This window comes from Podarcis erhardii (assembly GCF_964252035.2).
Source record: "Podarcis erhardii genome assembly, chromosome: 6".
NCBI classification, from domain to species: domain Eukaryota; kingdom Metazoa; phylum Chordata; class Lepidosauria; order Squamata; family Lacertidae; genus Podarcis; species Podarcis erhardii.
Genome location: NC_138510.1, coordinates 57,171,735 through 57,191,819, shown reverse-complemented (window position 1 = coordinate 57,191,819; position 20,085 = coordinate 57,171,735). Strand labels below are relative to the sequence as shown.

Here is a 20,085-nt window from a genome sequence, read left to right as displayed (position 1 = left end):
AGAAAAGTGTATTGAAAAGACCAGGAGGGAGCCAGAGCGGATGAATAGAAGTGGACTTTAAGTGAGAAAAGGACAATGTTGCCTACTTTGCCCTGAAAAGCAAAACTGGGTCCTATATATTTATTTGGTTACAGGAATGCTGCTATTAAATAACTAAGGGTAGATCATATGAAAACTTCAGCTTTCTCAGAGTTATTACCAACTCACATCTCTTGGCCTTGCCAACCTCACAAGGTTGTTGTGAGGATAAAATTGGGGGGGGGGGACCACACACACCATGTACATTACCCCAACTTTTTTAGAGGAAAGGTGGAATATAAATGAATGTTTATGCTGGAATTTGCTCTTGTTGTTGTAATACTTAGTGATTACATAGGTATTTTGATGCTTTCTCTGTTTTTAAGGTGCTCAAAGAACATGGTTATTGAGTGGCATATAAATGCTATAAACAAACACATATTTTTTCAGCCATACCAGAATGAGGGCCATTTTAACTTGGCATGTAAGCTTGAGAAGGGGAGCTGTGATGAATTTTGTTTCCTCCACTTCCCTAACAAACCACTAATACTGAAAGTTACTGCTTTTCTACCTGCTCTGGAAGCTGAACACATCCTCAGTTGGACCTGGGGCTGTATTTCTTAACAGCCTGATATGCACATAACTGTAAAATATGGTGTCTGGCAGACAATCACTTAGACTTTGGTTTATTGTGTCACAGAATAGCTAAAAAGGACCTTCAGAATTACTTGCAGCTCTTTGCTTATTCCTCTGTAGCTTCTGGGTGGTGACAGCTCCTTTGCTATAGTTAAAGAAGAGGTTGGTTTCTCACATAATGCTAAGCTATGGTTAATGTTAGCTAAGGTTTGTAAGCCAACTACAAACCCTGGTTAATGAGCTATCTTTAGGTAATAAATCATAGATAAGCTGCTGGATTGGGTTCTCACATTGCACTAAGCCATGTTTTTATAAATTATAGTTTAGTGTTACATGTGAAAAAGGCCATTCCATGAGATTTTTAAAAATCAGCAGTAAATTCAACATCAAATTTTATGCTCATGGAAGAAAAATACAGTATTTTTCTATGTATAAGACGCCCCCATGTATAAAATGCCCTCTATTTTGGGGGACTCAGATTTAGGAAAATGGGGAGGGGAGATGTATCTGTGTATAAGATGCCCCCTATTTATTGACATTATTTTTTAGGGGAAAACCCTAGTCTTATACACTGAAAAATATGGTATATATCCACATTTGAGGGAACGAAATCTGCCTTGTGTCATATCCATTAAAAATATTCAGTTAACTAGATTTATGGGCAATATTAATAATTTTCATGAATGGTAGAGAGATACAGTTCCACAGCAATCATGCACAGCTGCTACCAGAAATATCTAACATCATCCTATTTTTGTAGAGATAATTAAAGCAAATTGAAACTTGACAACCACAAATTACGCTGGATGACTGTTTCTTTTTCCTTTCTTTTGCCAAAATCAATTTGGAAGCAGCTGCCTAAATGTAAAATATGTTAACAATTTTTTTCCATGCACGTACAACAATTGGTGCGAAGCACGTAAAGTGACGCAATGATGAAAATCTATTTTTCTCTGAATGAAACAGAAATTCTGTAGCTGTGATTCTGTAATCAAGTGTGCCTAATTTTATACTGCAAGGTTAGAAGTATATATTTTTTATTCAAAAATAAATAATTATGTATCATCTGTTCTCAAACTCGAGAGTTTCCCATTTCTGTTGCAGCTGTGAAGTATTCATCATGAACTACTCTAGAATTGCTGCTTGCACCAATTCATCTCTAAAAGAGACGCACAGCTGCTAAGCTGGATGTATGAAAGATGAGTAATACTGTACATAGATGATAGAATGTACATACAACTGAAACAAGAGGAACTAAGGAGGTTATATAGTTATAAAATCAATATGCAAGATGAGCTAAGAATGTAAGACGATCTAGGTTTTTAATACATTGAAACTGGAGAGAAGATTTAGGGGAAGATGTGGTTACGGGAGCTCAGATTCCCAGGGATCTTTTTGTACCTCTCCCATCAGATGTCAAGGCAATAAAGAACTACACAATTTTTAGAAGACATCTGAAGGCAACGTTGTATTGGGAAGTTTTTAACGTTTGACGTTTTATTATGTTGTTATAATCTGCTGGAGGCCACCCAGAGTGGCTGGGGAAACCTAGCCAGATGGGTGGAGTATAATTATCATCATCATCATCATCATCATCATATAGTTGTTGTTATTATTATTGTAATTGTGCTTAGTTACCAGAATATGATCCTATTAGGACATTGCTTTCACATCTTTTATTGACTCATTGTAGTGATCCTCTTGAGCAAGCGACATTAATAGGTGAACCAGAAACACACTGATCTTTGCAGTACTGACCAGGGCCAGCCCTCCCAGGAGGCTGTGTTAGGTGACCGCCTAAGGCAGCAGGATCTGCACAATCTACATAGATCTGACCTCCAATACATAGGTGTGGCTGCCATGTAATGCTTCTTCTCCAGCTGCTGCCTGCCTCTCTTCCTTCTCTGGCCTTGGCTTCTGGGTTGGTTTCAGTTTCTGCCTCCTTTTTGCCTGGGCGGGGGGGGGGGGGCTGCTGTGCAAGCATAATGTCTCCTTCTTTTCACGGAGGCCAGAGAGGGCGAGAAGGAGAAGCCAAAGCTGCTGCTTTACCAGTGTTCCCTCCCTCCCTCCAGATGCAGATCTTCACTCTCAACTTCTCCCCACCCCCCATATTGATGCTGCCTCCCTTTTCCCTGATGCTGATCTTTATTCCTCCCTCGTATCCTGATGCTCATTTACTGCAAGGTATGTGTGCATAGTATTTCAGCCAGAAAATGAGAGTTTAGTAAAGAAGGTAAAGGTAAAGGGACCCCTGACCAATAGGTCCAGTCAAGGCCAACTCTGGGGTTGTGGCGCTCATCTCGCTTTATTGGCCAAGGGAGCGGCGTACAGCTTCCGGGTCATGTGGCCAGCATGACTAAGCCGCTTCTGGCAAACCAGAGCAGCACATGGAAACGCCGTTTACCTTCCTGCTGGAGCGGTACCTATTTATCTATCTTCACTTGATGTGCTTTCTAACTGCTAGGTTGGCAGGAGTTAGTAAAGAATCTGCCCTTTTATTCAATAGATGGAGGCTCAAGGTGGCGTTTCCCTCCTCATTTAATACATCACAACCCTGTGACTGATCTATAAATGAGAGTTATGTCCCAACTGCATATTACATGTCTCATACCAAATAAATAAACACCTCATGAGTAATGTCTGAAGAACCATGCCAGGTCTATCACTCGGATCAAACTAAGCACATACTTTAAAGCACTTTCATGGAAAGCGGCGGCGGCGGGGGGGGGGTGTCCCCTCTACTCTAGATTGATATTACATGGCACAGAGAGTGGACTCTTCCCTCCCTGCCTATTTTTCCTACTGAAAATTGGCTTCTCGCATAACTGTTTGCTCCCAAAGGTTCTGTTTGCTGCAAATATTTGCTGATTTATTGCTATTAGGTATCTTTTAGACCATGCTTGGAAACAGGGAAGAGCGCTGCCATGATTGGAAACCTTCAACATTTGATGGTCTAACATACTGTGGCAACTTTGTCAAGGTCAGAATGTTGTTGGCATCTGTCTGTCTCGAGAGACAATGGAGTGTACCTCTGGGGGTGAAGTCAAACCGCTGGAGAACCACAGCGTCTGCTGTGACTGCAGAGACCAGTAAGTCATAACTGCTTCCTCCTGCGTTAGCAGCACTGAACTGATCTCTCTGGGGTGCAAGCTTGGGCAGTGTGTATGGAGATCCTGGGTTGCGCAGATGACAGCAGGGAATGCGTATTTGACCGAACTCCTTTTATCAATATGTGCAAGAAGAATGGTTCACTCTCTGCATCTTTCATAATACACCATCATGCTGTCATGCTATAGTAAACAGTCACCTGAACAAGCCCTACGAATCAATAGGCAAATTTACCACCACTTCACCATGGGGTATCTAAAAAGAGCCTCCTACAAGCATTGCTCTTGTGCAAATCTTGTGAATTTGGACCTACTGTAGAAGGAGTTTTATGGATCAGAAGTAGAGCAAGCTTTGAAATGCACTGTTCCTTATGCCAGATTTTCCTGTCAAACACCATGTTGTTTGCACTTCCAAATGAACTGCAGTCACTACTGAAAATCCCTGGGGCTGCACTTGTCAAACACTTTTTCTTCCTTCTGGAACCAGAAGCTCTTATACCTACCCTTTTTCCATGTCTCAGTTTTTCAGCTATGCTAATTCCTTATCACTTGCACAACCTCTAGCTGACAGTGACTCATAGCTGGAAAATGAAATGTGCATCTGTGATACAGTTATGGGAGTATATTTTCATAGTAAGCAAAGAAGAGTCACAGGGAGATTCATGTCAACTTTTCTTAGACCACCAAGGAGAGAATGGAGCCTGAGGTAGAGAGGATGCAGACCTGGCATATCCAGGGAGAGGGGGAGGGAGGATTGATTTCTGTCCAAATCTAAGGCTGTGGCTCTGGGGGAAGCAAGACCCTCAGAGTATTAATGCTGCTAGTCCTTTCATCATAGGCTCAGATTGTATATATATGTGTGTAAATGAACCATAGACCATAAAGACACCACAGTCTCCAAAGGAAATACGAACCCTGGGCAAGCGCCTGGAACCCCTGGAAACTCGCACCTCTCAAAAATCTCACACCTCTCAAAAATTGGGGTGCCATGCAGCAATAGGGGGGGAAAGCTCATTACTTTATCTGAGGGGGTCAGAAATACACAGCATTTATGCTACTACTACTGATGGAGCTGCATTTCTGCTTTTTTTAATAAACAAATGAGCAGAGTAGTCCCAACTGTTTTAAAAGCACATTCATCTTAATTTACCAGGTTGGGTTGTTATTTCAAGACTTCAGATCATAGTTTGAATGTGCCTTCAAATCCAATAAGAATGTATTGGAAATGGTTCTGTAAATGAATGATAATTCATTTTATGTTGTCAGGGTAGTTAACAATACCGAATGATTTTTAAGTCTCCTTTTATAAGTATCTTCAGAGTGTTCCCCCTACCTACTTTATGAACTTGAGACTAAGGGTGCCTGTAGGATTTTTATTCACTTGTGTGTGGGTGACTAATGAATTTTTAATAGAAGTCACGAAAGGGAATGTGCATGAACATTATTTGGGGAAAATATCTTATATTACTTGTGGAAAACAGCATGTAATATTGCCTTTGAAATTAAAATCCGGGAAGTTTGCTCAGGCATACCTATTTCAAAAGATGATTGAATTCATGTTCAGAAACAACGGGCAATATGTATCACTATTTTTATGAAGAGGTATTACTTTTAATGATGCAAGATTTTTCTGTCACACTAGCTTCCTTAAGATATTGATTGCAGGGTGGAAATAGAGGGTCAGATTCGGATCTCCAAAACTGAAGCAACTTCAATCCAGGAATTTTTTTCTGAAGGCTTACGTTCCTGGGATTAAGTTTATAATCTGATCCTGGTTTTATGTTCTCAAGGTAGTGTTCTTCCTTGATTTCCATTTTCACTCTGGTTCTCCTGTGTGAAGCAGTGGGGCCCAGTAGTTCCCTAACAGGAGACTGAGGCTGTGACAGATCTGTTATGAATTTATTGGCTGGGGATTTTCTGTTTAATTGCTGCTCTGGAATCATTACTGATAAAGGGTGACTAATGAATCCAATAATTAACCAAATTATGCTGGGCTTCTTGCATCTTTCTTTTTTTAAATAAAGAAATTGGAAATCAGCAATTGAAGCCTTCCTACCCCACCATCAACCCTCCCATCCCTGAACAAACAACTCATTAAGGCAATTACTCACTAATCCCCTAGCTGTGATAACAGGACCCAAGAAAACTGACAGAATCTGGAAAGGGAAAATATTAAATTTTAAAGCATGGGGTTCCTGGAAAGTCTTAATAGTTTTTTTCTACACTGTCCTGACTTAAGCTGCAATTCTGTTTTTTTAAATAAAAAACAGAATAAAATGTCCCACAAAACATATTTGAAAAAAACATTGGGGGGGGGGGACAGCCAAGTGCTACTTATAATTTATCAATGACAGGATGGTTTAGAGGTTCCTTCTCCTGCTGTGTTACATGACACATTAATATCTTGCTTAATGCTTCTCATGGTACATCTCTTGTAGCTTTAACCTTTGCCTTCCTACTCTTGGGACAGGTCTGCTCCTCTTTCTAACTAAGAATTCCTTCATGGGATGACTTATAGGTTCAGTTTGGACAAAACTCTCATTTATAATTTAGTCTGACATGAATGAGCTTCAGGCTCGTGTGTCATCACCTTAAACCCCACTCCCAGGTGGTCATAAGAAGCAGCAGCTTTCATTTCCATTTTCAATGAGCCAGAGGTTATCATTGTGTCTCAACCCTTCATCTTAACCACGTTAATCTATGGCTTTGGAAAACAAGCCAACTTCATAAACCACCATTTGAAGCATGCTTCTTTCAACAAATCCTAGTTAAGAAGTCTGTGGCATCACTTCCCTCTACCCCAGAGGTCGGCAGCCTAAGGCCTATGGGTGGTTCCAGCCCATGAGCTTCCTTGAACCAGCCCACGGCCGTTCTATGGATTGGCGTGGGGATTCCATGCTCCCCCCGGCGCCATTTTTTTCTTGCCACGGGGACCGAATTCTGGGTTGGAAGAGCGCCAGAAATAGCATGTGCACATGCGCATAGGCGCTCCTCCATCCTGGAAGGGTGCCGGAAATAGCTTGAGCGCACGGGCGCGCATGCTTCGGCCCACCAAGAGGTCTGCCAGAGAGTGGACTGGACCGGCCTCAAAAAACGTTGCCAACCCCTACTCTGCCCCTAGTTTTATGGTAGATAGGGTGGTGCTTTTGTGCACATCCCCGAGGGGCAGGAGCAAGCCCAACTTGTTGAGTTAGGAGAGGATGCTGAGTGGGATGCTTTAAAGAGCTCTTCTGCCCCAAGACATTGTCTTTTCAGCCTTCAGCACAGCTCAGCACCCACCTCCGAGGACACAGTGTTGGTTGCCAGTTGATAGGTCTGTGTAGGAATTTTAGATAACGCTGCAGGGTTTTCCCCACGTACACCACACTTACCAGAAAGTGGACATATTAGTCTCATTTCTAGCCCATGTCACTGTTGTTTATGTTCATTCATAAGGGCACTCCAGCCCATTTCCAGATTAATCTGTAATGGTGGAAAAAAAATCTATGAAAGTTCACGTCTAATCACAAAATGACCATGTATCAATGTAGCTCAAGATGAGCATTTTAGGATAAAACACATTTAGAAATGCATACTTTAATGAGACTTAAATATGCATTTCAAATGCATTTTATAATGAGACTAAAAGGTTCCATGTTTGTGTGCCCAACTCACCACACAAAGGCAGGAGGCTTGAGGGGAGGGGCAGGTGATACAGGCAGATGTTCCTCAGCACAGCTTTGTGAGAGCTATGAGGAACCGGGGTACATGAAAAACTAGGAAGGGTAGCTTATCCGGAACGGTGAAAGAAGGAAGGCTGCTCTTTGTCTGTCTTCCAGGGAACTAGGGCTGGATGGAGGGAGTTAGTTATACTGAAGGAGCTGAAAAAACCACGGCTTGTACAATGCTAAAACATAGTTTAGTGTAGCATCCAAATGAGGCCATGGATGTGTCCAGTTTCAGATCCACCATGTTGGTACCTCTGGCACATTGCTGGCTTTGAGCTACTGTTAATTTTCTAGAGAAAGAAGTTGGGGTTCAAGTCTCGTAGGAATTACTCAGAAGTGAGGGCAGCACACTTCACACCTGCTGAGAAGCACTTTAATATATTTTATTTAACAAGATTTATATATCACTTAATTTGAAAACAAAGCACTGAACAGTTTACGTGAAATAATACAAAATATTCATGAGAAAATACCAATAAAAAGAACAATCTTAATAGTAAAATTGTATGCCTGAGTAGACTTGCCTAAACAGAAAAGTTTTTAGCAGGCACTGAAAGCAATACAGTGGTTTGAATATTAATATTCTTACTTCATATGTTCTAAAGTTGAACTCTGGTACTGAAAACAGATGGTAAATTTAGAAAAACACATGAGATTGGAAAGAAGACCTAAGGGTACAGGTGAGAGCATAAGCTCTTTCCACCTTGTCCCAGCTGGCTTGATTCTCTCTTGAACTACAAGCTCCACTTGGCTAAAATGAAGATAGGGTCATAGGCCAAAATTAACAGGAGTGCTGCATCCATGGGAAAAGTGGTGTCAAAATAAAATGCCCAGCTATTCAGGTCACCTGGCCACTGGCTCTGATCTCAATTTTTCATTATACTTCTTGCCCCACCCTTTCCTTTTCTACATCTGGGTTCTCCACTGTGAAGCTTGGCACTTGTCTTTTGACCTTCAGGCTCTGCATGCGTTTTGTAGTGTTTGAGAAAAGGTCAGGTGTCACAGGACTTAAAACTGATGAATAATGTAATCTAGACCCTGTGAGCTTTCGATCTAGGCTGTATAATCACAAGTAAATATGAGCAGGCTTCATTATATCAATTATTTGGCTCCTGTTTTTGAAGTGGCTGCCAAAGTGTCAGAGCCAGAAACGTGTTTTTGAATTAAATGAAAAGACTTAAGAATGGTAGAAATGGCAGGCTGTTGCTGTTAGTGTCTACGCTGAGGACTCTCATATAACATTATGCATATGCGTCTGTGTAGGGGGGGGGTGTGCGTGTACACGCACGCGCACATCCATATATCCCTACAGGCTAACTTACACAGATACATGTCTTATTATTGTATATTTACATCAGCACCTATAGGAATCCAGTCCTTTTTTTGAAATTAACATCTTTGATTGTCAATCTGTCATAATTCATTGCTCACCAATCCACAGTTAGAGAATGGAGACTCTGGAGTTCAGCCATAGCCTTCCCAGAAAAGGTGGTTTGGACAAGGGAACTGATGGAAGAGGGAAGTCACACTGGAGTTCCTTGGATAAAGGGAAATACTGGGAGTTACTCTGAGAACAAAGCAGAGTTACTTAAGAGAACAGGTGCCTGAGGATGGAAGAGTTGGAGGAGCAAAGTTTGTGGAGAGGATGTGACAATGGGAGTATGACTTTGCTCCTGTTTCTTGATCTCTTATGAGCTTTTAATACCATCAACCATAGTATCCTCCTGGCAGCGGCAGACATCGGGGGGGGGGCCAGATAGCTGGTGGGGGGGGCTGTTGCGCGTCCTGGGGGCGGGGCACACCGCCTGCAGGGGCATGGTGTCCAGCGCGGGCTGCAGGGGCAGCCGCAATGGCACCCTACTGGGATCGCGCTGCCGGGGGCAGTGCACTCCCCCCACACTCCTCTTCCTCTGCCAGTGCCTCCTGGACCAGTTCTGGGGAATGGGAAGTGGCTGCAGTCATACCTTCTGGACCAAGTCCAGAGAGTAACATTAGGAGAGTGTTTTTTGGCACCCTGGCAGCTACGTTATGAATCTGTTTTAGTCTATTCTCCACCCCCCCCCCAAATAATCTTTATTAGTTTTCAATTACAAAAAATCCAAAACAGACCTCATTATATGCATATCGAATCATAATACCAAATCAAATAACAATTAATCAAATATCCAATTATATAATTTGGGTGACCTCCCGCTTGCTGGATTACAGGTTCAGTAATTCTTTTTTTTCTTCCTGCTTTCAACATCTTATTTATTCCAGTTGTATTCCAATTTTAATCATAGTCTCTTGTTCAACAGCTGCAATTTTTCTGTTTTAGTCTATTCTATTGAGGTTTTAACTTTTTGTATGTTTTAAATTATGGCTGTAATTATTATTTTTTAGTGATAATTTTTATCATTTTATCTTTTTTTGTTAACTGCTTTGAGGTTTTCTTCTACAGTCAAGTGGCTTGCCTCTTTTCCTACTGCTTCTTATTTTTTCTCTTTCACCCTCTATCACTATCTCCAATTTATTTTCCAGAAGTACATTTCTTCTGCTTAGTTCAAAAGTGGTGAACAACTGATAAAAGGATGCCTAGTATGAGATCAGATCAGGACACTCCAATATGTTAAATGATGAGTGAGAACAGATGTGGAAGTGGTTTGTGTTTTATAGCACATTTCCTGTGATGCAAAGGATTCATTTCAGACAAGACTGTTGTTTCATTAAAAATAAAATTGAGTAAACATAGTCCAACAAGCTAATGAGCCTTGTTGAGCTCATTTTAAATTAAGCTTCAGAGATACCATTTTTGTAATCAGTGCAGGATGAATTTCATTCAACATAATGGATAAGCCACAATATGTTGACATTAGGACTGATGGATCTGCTCTATATCCATTGGTTTCACCTATAGTTTATTTATTAAATGAGCAGTTATTCTTAAGTATCCAAGTCTTAAAGGGCTTTTCAGACAATCAGAATAACTTGAGTGAGTTCCACTCCTGATCCAATACCCTGATTGCACATGACAGACCATGCAGGTTGTGGTGCGTAGCCTTACTGTGAGGAGAGATGGGGAAATTAGCCACTGAGCATTTCGGGGTGAGCATGTTTATATAGGCTTCCGATAACACTTTGGTGCTGGTGTTAAACAGTGTAGAAGTGTAAGGAAATAATGAAATAAAGTTACCTGAAAAGTTGGGGCATTGCATGGAGAAGTATGAATCTCATCTCTTTTTGAGCTTAACTACAAATAATAGTTAAGCACTAGTGCTGTAGTTGTACGCTGAGGCACCCTAGTTGGAGGAGGGTTTGGGTTGTATCCAACTAAGATCTACTCGGAGTAAACCCATTGAAATTAATAGACCTAAATTTGTTACGTCCATGAATATCGGTGGGTCTGCTCTGAGTATGAACTACCATTTGATACAGCCCACTGAATTTTATGAGTGACTCATGAAATGTTGCCGTTTGAACTTGAAGAAAAGTTGATAGTCCTGTAACAGAAACAGTGCCTAAGGGAAAATGTCAAGAGTCCTATTCAACCAACATATAAAAGTGGTGTGCTTACTACTCCTCTAACTGCTAAACCGGAAAGCCAGAGGCAAATCTAGTTCTGAAATGACTTAAAAGAGAAAGAGCCCCTGGCTAATAGAGCTCTTTTCAAACCTCAGTCCACTAGGGCTACAATCTTGTGTTCTGCCACTCACAATTCTTGAACTCATCTATCATTCTGCCTGGAAATGAACTACAGTCAGAGCTAAAGATCCTGCAAAGGTCACTGCCAGCATCCTTTTCCTCCAGAGTACGGAATTCAACCTGGATAGATCAAGCTTTTCCTCCTATTAGGAGAAATGAGGTGGGGATTTGGATGGACTGCCCTGTGCTTTGTTTCAGAGCCAAAACCGCCCAAGATATTTTGCTGCCTGAGGCAAAGGACAAGATCACATCCCATTCATTTGACATAAAGAAGCTGATCAGACTGGCAGCTCAGGCTTATTTTGACATGGGTGATGGGCCAGCATCCTCTTGAGGGCATCAGGCTACTAGGCATGTGCACACACATTTCTGTCTCCTGACACCTCACTACACTGCTCCACAGCACCCATCACCGGAGACAACTATCTCACGCTGCCTGATGGTAGGATCACCCCTGTTAAGAATGTTCTTAGTTTCAGTGAATAAAAACTGAAACTAGAATTGTAGTCTGTGCACAATTCTTAGTTCTTCTTCGGCTGTAGAATTCAGTTGTGATGTTTGAGTGTATTTAGAGAACTGCACAGTATACACAAGAGTAAAGTGAATCTGTAGGAAGTGAGAATGGAGCTCCTGGGAGCACACAGAAGAGACATGTTTAATAAATAAGACTTAGGATAGCAGAAAGAAAAGGTGGAAATTATGAGTGGAACAGTCAATAATTAAGGCAAATGTAAGTTAATCTATAAAGCAGGGGAAATGTTTCAGATGCTTCTGTTTTAAGACACTGAGATTTTTGGTCACATCATTTGACTACCCTTGTCAAAGATAGATCTTATTTTAGAATATAATTTTCAATAAAGAAAGTTCCAGGCAAAGTTTCTGATGTTCACAGATCTGAGCTACAGATCTAGGAAGGAAATAGAAAACAGTCATTTATTTTAAGCCAACTGGAGGGGTTGGGTGGAGAAAATGTAGGGAATGGTTTTCACAAAGGTAGCTTTAAATAGAAAGACAAAAATTACATCAACGTAAAGGTGAGTTGCCTAAAATAGTCTGTGAAATGACAGATCTTTCCTATATCCCCACAGGCAGTAATAACCACATGGCAGGCTGAAACATAGCCTCTGAACTAAATTGTTGAAAAGGAACAGAAGCAGTTTTGACAATGGTATATTGCAGAGGTTTTTAGTCTTTTGGGGTCCACGGCTCCCTTGACCAACAACGTTCCTTCTGCGGCACCTCTGTGGGGCTCAGGAGCCCAGTTATGTCACCCCTTACCTGCAGAGCCTCTCCTTGGGAGTCCTCTGGGCAGCTGCTGCTACCGCCCCTGGTCTCTGAGCTACCCTCCCCCCCGTCCCAAAGAGATGTGCCTCCTCACACTACCCCACAGGGGCCTGGGAAGCACCCCCTGGCCAGCCCCAAAGGGACAATTCACCTGGGGTACTAGCCAGGGCTGTTGCAACAAACATCTGTGCAAGCCTTTGAGAGGCAGAGACGCGAGAGGGCATCAGAGGGAAGGAAAGAGGGACAGAGGCTAGTGTTGTCCGCAGCACCCCAACCATCATGGAAGACAACCCAGGGTGCCACAACACACGACACACACTAGTATGTGGTACTGACTGGAATGCAATCTATCATACAAGGATAAGAATCACATATACTGTTCCACCCACTTTGGCCTCTGGCTCGCTCTCCTTACCACCAACATGCACCTCCCTGAAAGTTGGCCGTGAAGGCTTCCAGGTGGAAAAATCAAAATTGGAAACAGAATTGCTAGATCCCAAAATTAAGAATTTGTCAAGAATGTATAACTTGCTGTTGAAATGGAACACTCAGGATGAAACGGTGAAATCTGCTATGATTAAATGGGCACAAGATGTTGGACATAACATAATAATGGCTGACTGGGAACAGTTATGGACCACAGGTATGAAATTTACGGCATGTAATGCCCTAAGAGAGAATTTAATAAAAATGATTTACAGGTGGTACATTACACCAGTCAAGCTTGCAAAAATTTACCATTTGCCCGAAAACAAATGTTGGAAATGTAAAGAGACTGAAGGTACATTCTTTCACCTTTGGTGGACATGCCCAAGGATTAAGACATTCTGGAAGATGATTTATAATGAAATGAAAAAGGTATTTAAATATACCTTCCTGAAGAAACCAGAGGCCTTTCTCCTGGGCATGGTCGGCCAATTGGTGCCAATGAAGGATAGAACATTTTTTATGTATGCAACAACAGCAGCAAGAATACTCATCGCAAAGTATTGGAAGACACAAGATTTACCCACCCGGGAAGAATGGCAGTTGAAGTTGATGGACTACATGGAATTGGCGGAAATGACTGGCAGAATCCGAGACCAGGGAGAAGAGTTGGTGGAAGAAGATTGGAAGAAATTTAAAGATTATCTACAGAAATATTGTAAAATTAAGGAATGTTAGAAAGATGTTGGAAAGAAGTTACATGGCTTTAGCAGAAATGCTATAAAGAATTAAGTACAATAGATTGTAAATGGATTAAGGAAAAAAATAATGTTAGAATGTGCTAAGATAAATGATAGGACAGAAAATTGAGGAAGATGGAAAGGATTTGCTGAAATAATTAATCGAAGTGGAATACAAAAAAGGGAGGTGTGAGGAGGTCGCTGAAACAAGTAAATGAAAGTTAACAACATTGAAAGTATTGGATGTGTTTTTAAAATTGTTTTTGTTTTGTTATTGTTATGTATATGTAGTATTTTTATTTTTTGTATTGTATTGTATTGTTCTGTTATGTTTAATTCTTTTTCTTTTCTTTTTGTAACTTTTAAAATTTTAATAAATAGTATTTAAATAAAAAAAAAAGTTAGCCGTGAAGGAAAAATGTTCTCCACCCCACCCCTATACGAAGTAAATAATATGTGACATGTGGATCCAGCTGCAGGTTTTCATAACTAATACCTCTGAAAACATAACTTACTTAAAAGAACTGAGAGGAGATGCTTCTGCTTTGCCACTGGAAATTCCAGAGGAGGAGTGTGGGCCAAGTTCATTTATGACCCTCTTGAACATGGGTGAGCTTGGAACATTCTCAGCCAAAATGCCTCATTCCCTCATGAACCACCTTCTGGGGGCTGTGTGCCTGTGGTGGTTGGGGTGGGATGTGACTCTTAACTTTGTAGAGAGGGCTACATTCCTGCCATGCCATGCCTACATCTCTCTCCCTTCTCCATCCAAGTCAGCAAAGAGGCATTATAATAGTTGAAGAACACATTCTGGCCTTGGTAAGAGCACTTGAGGGCCTAGACTGTAAGGCCCATTAGGGGTGTGGCTTGGTGGATAGAGAGGCCTGTGGGACCTTTTGCTTTGCAAAAACCTGTTCTTGTCTATATATATTTGGGGCCTGTGCATCTCCCAGTCCAATTTAAACCAGCCTTTAGCTTGAAATGAGAAATTTCCCAAATGCTATACAGTGTGGTGCCAAACTGCAAGCAACAGCTATGTTTTCCCTACAGATATAACTGCTGCATCTGTTCAGTGTGAATCAGTATCCCTTACCTGCTTCAGACGGGTGGCGGCTTGGCATTTTTAAATAAATAAAGGAAAAATATGTCTGTATCTAATACTGCTGTTATGTCTTCCTTTCAGAATTTGAAATAATTACTTACCCAAACATGGTTTGTACTACCCTAGTCACAAACTGATCATTCACATTGATTGCTTCACCCTCCGCACCGCTCATTTGTGAAATATGCTAACAGTTTCCACTGTGCTTTGGTGCTAAAGAGAAACCGATGCAGTCAGACCCTGAATAGAATCAAAATGTATTTTTGCATCTTGTGGCACAGCGTGCTTTAATAGTGAAGACAGAAAATGGCATCCATTTCAAATTGCTGGATTTTTAATCCCTGTGTATAAACCCACTTTTCAATCAGTTTAGAAATCAGCATTAAAGAAAGAGCAGCAATCTTACAGTCTGATCCTAACTTCATCTCACGGATGCCAATTCCACTGATATTCAAGGAATTTATTTTCATGCATATGTAAGTTTTATGACCCAAATCTGCCCCCACATATACACACACTTCACTATGTATTCTGTTGTAGTTTTTTCTTCTTCACAGCACTGTTTCATAAATCCTATAAAATCTGTAACAGGCCAGTAAAGTGATAATCAGTGTCAGAAGATGTTTGAGAAGGAAGCAGCTGTGTTTTCTACCTCACTTGCTGTTTGATCGGCTGAACTGGCAAGCAGTAGCTAATCCCTTCTGTATTCTCAAAGCAACGGCACGCCCCCCCCCTCACTAAAAAAAACACCTAAGGCATTTTCTGTGTGATAAGTCTTAATCAGATTTTCACAGCCCAGTTCTGTATTGAGATAAGAGAAGTACTGTACTTTATATTCACAAGTCACTCCCATCCCTTCATTGTCACAGGCCCAACTTTGTACTGATTTTGTGGCATTTAAAATGAGGAAATAGAGAAAACAAACTACCATTTTGACCTGAGTTTACTTTCCATGTGACAAAAATGGCCCCCATATCTCCCATGTTGGACCAATCTGTGGCTATATACACATTAGTAGGGGACGTGGGTGGCACTATGGTCTAAACCACTGAGCTTACTTGCTTGATCTCCCTGTGGTTTTGTGAAAATGAATGATTAGTTTTTAGAAAGAGAGAAATCACACAATTAATTCCTTTGAAATGAAGTGTTTTCAGGAGAGCTAAGCTCTGTAGCGACTTTGACATTTTCTGGTAGTGACCGGGTGGGTGTGGGGTTAATTTGCTGCTGCTGGCAGGTGAAATCAGAAAGCAGCTTTCAAAGTGATTCATAACATCACTTGCTTCTCATAGTAGCCATTGACTCATCCTCCCCTCCCCTGAATATTTCTATTTCTAGATTGTAGCAGGAACAAAGGTTGACCAGTGCCCACCAACATAATTCTTTGTTGCTAATTTGGTAGATTTCGATGAGGGCAATGTGGGACATCCAAGTAAAAACTGAATACAGTACTTAAAATGTTTCATTTGGTATGCTGTTTCGTATTATTAGTGTTGTGCGTCCTTTGGGTTTTGCAGAGTACCATGAGCAAAACAAAAACAAAACCGCAACAAATCCCTGCTCAAAGGAGCTTTCAATTTACATTTTAAGCATGGGGTGGGGGAAAAGGCAATGGAAGGCAGTAGGGAAGGGAGATGCAAAAGTGGCAAGACATGAGCAAACACAGTTATAACTGAATGATTTCTGCTGCTACACTTTGAACAAAAGCAAAGGTAGATTTTGGAAAAATAGAGTGTTGTCTGGTGAAGGGGTCCACAGGGCAAAGAAGGTCACTGTTGAGAACTCCAGTTGAGCAACTTTTGACAACAAAAGCTAGAAGTGGACTGAGGCCGCCTGAGTCGCAGCTTCCATTCCATCTCTCTCCATATGAATATCCATTTGTTTTCCCATCTGAGAGAGGACAACCCCTCAAAATGCTGAAGCTATTGTATTCACTTGCCACTTCAGAAGCAAGTGCCATGGACTGACTGGATTCAGAGCAGTGGTGAGAGGCACCAGCTGAGGAACCCCAAAGGGAAGGCGGCTCACAGCCAGGGGATTGGTGGTGGGACGGCGATGAGTAGTCAGTGGGAGAAAAAGGAGCAGACTGGGAGGAGGAGGAGCAGGAGGTGTCGGAAGCAGGGTTAGGGAGCAGGAAGAGCCTGTGGCAGAGAACAGTCCAGTATCGGAGGCAGAAGCAGGGGCAGGGCGCCAAGAGGCAGAGTGGAGGCAGGCCTCTGAAGAAGCCAGGGAGTTTCCCCCTCCTGCTGTGACCAGCTCCCCTCCCCCTGGGAATGGGGGAATGGAGAAGATGATGGAGCAAAGAGAGATAAGACAAAGGAGCCTTAGGCTGCTGGGGGAGGAAGCATAGAGAGCTGTGGGAGGACAGGGACCTTCAGTCCTCACAACTGCCTCAGTGGGGCAAGACCTACTGGGAAGTGTTGCTGCAATCATTTGGTTTGTGTGATTTTGGTTTCTTTGAATAAAGAGTTAACTTCACTGATGCCAGATGTTTTATTGCTGAGCTGCCTCTGACTTTGGCTCCTGACAGCAAGGCATCATGGGGGAGATGAGAATTAAGGGATAGTTGTGGTGAGTTGGACTTGACATTCCAACATATACTAAGTGAAAAACATATAGGCTTATATCAGTCTAGTTATATATATATATCTTTCCTGCTACCACCACAAATGCATGCCCGTCTGCCACTAAGAATCCTTCCTAACAACCCAAGGATTGTTCAGGTGTGTATAACTCCTGCTTTTATCCATTCTGTTGCAAGTGTGGCTTGTCCTTTTTGTCATTTCATTCCCGGCTGCCACAAATGCCTCCTCTTGCTGTAAATGAAGTGTGATTTAAGTGTGTGAATGAAGAATTTCTGTGGTGCTTTCCACTACCTATATGAAGTAGATTCACATCCATCATTTTACTCAAATTATGGGGAAAGTCCTATTTTCAGACCTTTAAAAGTGGACTCTGTGGGACTATCACTAGGGACTGGTTGATTAATAGGTATGGGCTTATTTTAATCAATAAGGGTGAATTTTAATTGGCTGGGTTGTTTTGGTTCTTGTGTGTCACCACAACAGAGAATTGCAATGAAATGATGAAAGATAGCCTATCTTCCTAACACTGAGTTTAGCATCCTTCAGGATCTCTAAAAAGCACCTATATTGAGGTTTTGGTGAAGAAACTTAAAGCAATGAATCAACCAATTCATTGGCTGGAAAGCATTCAATTAATCAACTACACTTCTTTAATTGGCGGAAGCCCTAACAGCTGAGCAAAGGTTCACATATATTTAAAACCAAGGTCCACATTCTTTGATTGGATAAGTATTCATATTCAAACTGAAAGGGATTTCCACTAAGGCTGTGTACATGGGGGCATTATCTTGCAGATGGGTCATTCATTTTTTTAATGTATGTGCAAATAGCACATTAGGGTCTGCACACTTATTTGTTTTCACTCAACACATTAATTGCATATTCTGCTGCTTGCCATTCACACCAATGGGCAGAGCTCAGCAGAAAATATGCCAAGTGTTTCATGCCCCCCTCCACCTCCTGCCACTTGATCACTCTCCCCTTCCTCTTCCAGTTAGCTTACAGGAGTAAACTGTAGTTTGTTCATTAAATAAATAAATATTTATTTTTAAACAGATTGCAAAAGATCTGCAATATTAAAAACAAATTATAGCTACTTGGTGATCTGAGTGGGGTTTATATGTGTGCTGGGCTTTCTGCAAATTAAGATAATTTCTCTCTTCCAGCCTTCGCCAACTGATATCCAACTTCAGCTTCATGAACCATAGGATTCAGTCATGTTCATGAGAGGAGAGAGGAGAATTAAAATCAGCCATGAATCTTGCTGTTTTTTTCCAAACCTCTCCAAGAGTCTCCTGCAGCATTGGAGAGGCTTGCTGGAGTGAGTTAGTGTCTGTCTTTTGGAGCTATTTGGGGTAGAATGATGAAAAGAGGCTGGACTGATGAGATTCCTTTCCCTTTTTCAGCAACATAATTGGATTCCAAGGTGCTTTAAGCTGAAGTTGGATATCAGTTGGCGAAGGCTGTGAGAGAGGAATTACTTTAATCTACAGAAAGTCTGGCACATGCGTAACCCCTACATTCAGAGCATTAAGCAGCCCTAAGCATTTGCTTTTATTATTACAGAAGTAGTAGTATGGCAACAAAGGCCGCTTGTTGAAACATCAGCACTATGGTTGGGGAGAAATTTGGTTTGCATTCAAGGGCAAATCTATCAAATTTGCACTGTCTGAAAAAATTCTTGTTGGCTTCTGTCTGTATCAAGAAAATAGAGTGTACTTCTGGGGGTGAACTCAAATAGCTGGAGAATCACAGCACCTGTTGTGTCTGCAGAGACCGGTATCTCATAATTGCTGCCTCCCATATTGTTTTCGCTGTGTTAGCAACACCAAAGTGATCTCTCTAGGGTGCAAGCTTGAGCAGTGTGCTGCCCTGACAAGAATACCCACTTCTTGGACTCACTAATGTGGTCCAAAGGAAAGCAGAGCAATACCTTTGGCACCAGCTTGGCTGCAGGAGCTGATGGAAGGAGGCAAACAATGTGCCATCCAATCATCTTAGGAACTCCACTCCTTACAAAAAAGTGTACATTAATCAAAACAGCATACAAAAATGTGTTTATTAGCAGAAAATCGCACTTAAATCCAATGTTGATAGACCACAGCTCTCATCAGCTCTCAGCCAGCATGACCAATAGCCAGGGAGGATTGGAATTAATTCTCCAACCAGAGAACCACAGGTTCTGCCACCCCTGCCCTTAAAGCTCTTTTGGCTGTTGCTGAATTTCCTGGCTAAGTTTTCTGAGGCGTAAGGACCTTTCAGTCTCCATCACCCCCTGGAGTGGGTAGAAGAAAGAGGAGACTTCTCCATTAATCACATTCAATGCATGAAACCTTTTAAAAAGCGGAGCTTGAAAACCTGTACACTGCCATTTGATTTTTTAAAAATACCACTAAGACAAACCTGAGCACAGCAGGGAAGAAAAGGTGCTGTACACATCAGGTGTGCGCCTCCAAGATAAGGCCCTCGTTTTTTTCTGCTGCTATTTCAGAGCATCTCTCTGATTGCTGAGAGATGGATGAAATATGTGCAAATGGATTTTTTAAAAAACAAACATGTATTTGTAAACACTTTGAATGTCTGGTCTACAGTTTGCACTTTGAGGGGAAACAGATTAAAATGCTGTCAAAGCTTTCTCACTTCTAGGTTGCCAGTTCAGCTGGAGAGCCATCTCAGAAAACAAGACCTTATTGTCATAAAACTGCTAAGCAGTCTGTTCCAGTAATTCTCAAATATTTTCAAACCATCACCTCTTGAGGCATCGTGAAGGCCAGAAAGATTAACTGCAACCACTTTGAATAA

At 41.6% G+C, this 20,085-nt stretch overlaps 1 protein-coding gene and 1 long non-coding RNA gene across 4 annotated transcripts in view; one reads left to right on the top strand and one right to left on the bottom strand.

Moving 5' to 3' along the window:
- Positions 1-20,085, top strand: part of RAB3B (RAB3B, member RAS oncogene family) — a 51,748-nt gene that overhangs the window by 13,984 nt on the left and 17,679 nt on the right. The gene's annotated exons all lie outside the window — the stretch shown is intronic.
- LOC309345327 lies at positions 5,024-14,324 on the bottom strand. The gene is made up of 4 exons (XR_014158191.1): positions 14,115-14,324; positions 8,900-9,005; positions 7,133-7,223; positions 5,024-5,621 (listed from the first exon to the last, which is right to left on the bottom strand). It is a non-coding gene; the product is annotated as an uncharacterized lncRNA (long non-coding RNA).